Source organism: Neomonachus schauinslandi, chromosome 8 (assembly GCF_002201575.2).
Source record: "Neomonachus schauinslandi chromosome 8, ASM220157v2, whole genome shotgun sequence".
NCBI lineage: Eukaryota > Metazoa > Chordata > Mammalia > Carnivora > Phocidae > Neomonachus > Neomonachus schauinslandi.
The window spans coordinates 134412990-134415598 of NC_058410.1; the positions used below are offsets into that span (position 1 = coordinate 134412990).

Here is a 2609-nt window from a genome sequence, read left to right on the forward strand (position 1 = left end):
ACTCACTGTTTTGGTAGCATGCCCAGTTAGAACTTCCCTGGGCTTTGTAGACACCCCAATGGCACATCTGTAGCATTATCTGAAAATCTGATCCCCATGTAGATGTTCTATCAGTCTATATCAGTCTAGAGCCCCACTGTTCCATTGAAACATGATGTGAAAACCAATGCAAGCCATACATGTCATTTAAAAATTTTCTAGTAATCAGTCTTGGGGCGGTAGAGGCTGTGTAGTGTTGCTGTTACTCTGAGGGCAGAACAATCTGTAGAGGGGTGCAGAGATGCAGAGCAATAAAACCCTTAACTTGGAGAAGCAAAACCATATTCCAACGAAGCATCATCAACATCACCAGCAGCATCACCAGCAGCCACCACGACCACCAATACTTGCAAGTGGGCAACAAGCCAGCAGCCCAAATGAAGACTTGACTATTGACCTGAAGAATTTTAGGAAACCAGGAGAGAAGCCTTCACCCAACGTAGCTGGCCCTTTGTAGGCAATCTTCCTCCTGACATCACTGAGGAGATGAGGAAACTATTTGAGGCAGAAGGGAAGGCAGGCAAAGTCTTCATTCACAGGATAGGGCTTTGGCTTTATCCGCTTGGAAACACGAACCCTAGCGGAGATTGCTAAAGCAGGGCTGGACAACATGGCCCTCCGTGGAAAGCAGCTGCTCGTGCGCTTTGCCTGCCATAGTGCATCCCTTACTGACCGAAACCTTCCTCAGTATGTTTCCAACGAACTGCTGCAGGAAGCCTTTTCTGTGTTTGGCCAGGTGGAATGGGCAGGTTGAAGTCATTGTGGCTGATCAAGGAAGGCACTCAGGAAAAGGCGTTGTTGAATTCTCAGGGAAGCCAGTGGCTTGGAAGGCTCTGGACAGGTCCAGTGAAGCTTCCTTCTTGCTAACCACATTTCCTCAGCCTGTGACTGTGGAGCCCAAGGACCAGGTGGATGACGAAGAGGACTTCCAGAGAAGCTGGTTATAAAGAACCAGCAATTTCACAAGAAGTGAGAGCAGCCACCCAGATTTGTGCAGCCTGGCTCCTTTGAGTACGAGTATGCCATGCCCTGGAAGACACTCACTGAGATGGAAGCAGCAGGACCAAGTGGAACGCAATATCAAGGAAGCTGGTGAGAAGCTGGAGATGGAGATGGAGGCTGCTCGCCATGAGCACCAAGGCGTGCTAATGAGACAGGATTTGATGAGGCATCGAGAAGAACTCTGGAGGATGGAAGAGTTAGTTGCACAACCAAGAAGTGCAGGAAGGAAAGCAACTGGAACTCAGGCAGGAGGTGGAGCGCAGGTGCATGAGGAAGAGATGCGGCGACAGTAGGAAGGATTCAAGGGAACATGCCCTGATGCAAGAGAACAGGAGATGGGTGGGCCGGATGGCTATGGGAGGTGCTATGGGCATCAACAAAAGAGGTGTCATGCCCCACACTCCAGTGCCAGTTGGTACCCCAGGTCCTCCAGGACCTGCCACTATGATGCCAGATGGAACCTTGGGATCGAATCCACCAACAACTGAATGCTTTGGCCAAGTTGCTATAATGGAAGGAATTGGGGCAATTGGTGGAACCCCTCCTGTGTTCAACTATGCAGCTCCTGGAGCTGAATTTGCTCCAAACATCACCAATACTAATAAAAATTTCAGTGTCTAAAGTTTCCCCCAAAATCCTTAAAAGAAGAACTCTTTTTGGGACTAGCCAGAATTCTGTCCTGGAAAAGTGTGGGGGATTCCTCCCAATCGTTAAGCCTTCCCTGACTGTACTACTCTAAGGGAGTATGCTGGAGGCTGAGGGTAACGGAGGGGCGATATTTAACAAATCAGTTCCATGTGGCATATCTTTGAACTAATTGATTCTGTGTGGTGCATTCCTGAAGTCTCATGTGATTGTTGAGGGCCTGGGGGTGGGGGGAACCACGGCAAAATGGATCCAGTTAGAGCCCCCATTAAGCTTGATCATTCCATTCTTTGTCCATCCTGTTCTATTTGCTTTCTTATCTTTTTATCCCCCCGAACCGTGAGACACTGCCGCATACACCACAAAAACACACATTCCCCAATGACCTTAGCCCCATTGACCCATACATGTGCAGGTGGAGATTCGGGCAAATGTCCACAGAGGTCATGGACAACATACATCCGGTTCTGCTAAATCCATTCTATTGTCCCTTTGTTTCCTAAGGAAGACATTTTCTCTTAGACATCTTCGTTTGAGTGTATCTTTAAAAGATCTTGTGCTAAGTTGCCTCCATCTTTCTTCCTGGGTAAGGACAACTTTGGCTTGGAATAGCCCTCTGAACTTGAAGACAAGAGCTTGCTACTTACTAGGAGTTAAACATGGGGTGATCCATTCAAGCTCTCCTGGCCTCATTTTCCAACTGTGTAGGTGAGAAATGTGTGCTTGCCTGCCTTATTATTATTATTAATTTTCTCAGCTCTGCCAGGGCTATGTGAGAACAAAATGGCATAGTATATACACAGCACTCTACAAAATAAGGTGTGTTATCATTCCTCTTTCTAACCTTGCAAAACGGTGTGAAATATGCTCTGAATATACAAAAAATTTGTCCCCAGCCACTGATTGCATCCACTTCTTGGGAT

General features: G+C 47.4%; 1 pseudogene; it reads left to right on the top strand.

Moving 5' to 3' along the window:
- Positions 1 to 280: 280 nt before the first annotated feature.
- Positions 281 to 1662, top strand: LOC110586938 (annotated as a pseudogene).
- Positions 1663 to 2609: the final 947 nt, after the last annotated feature.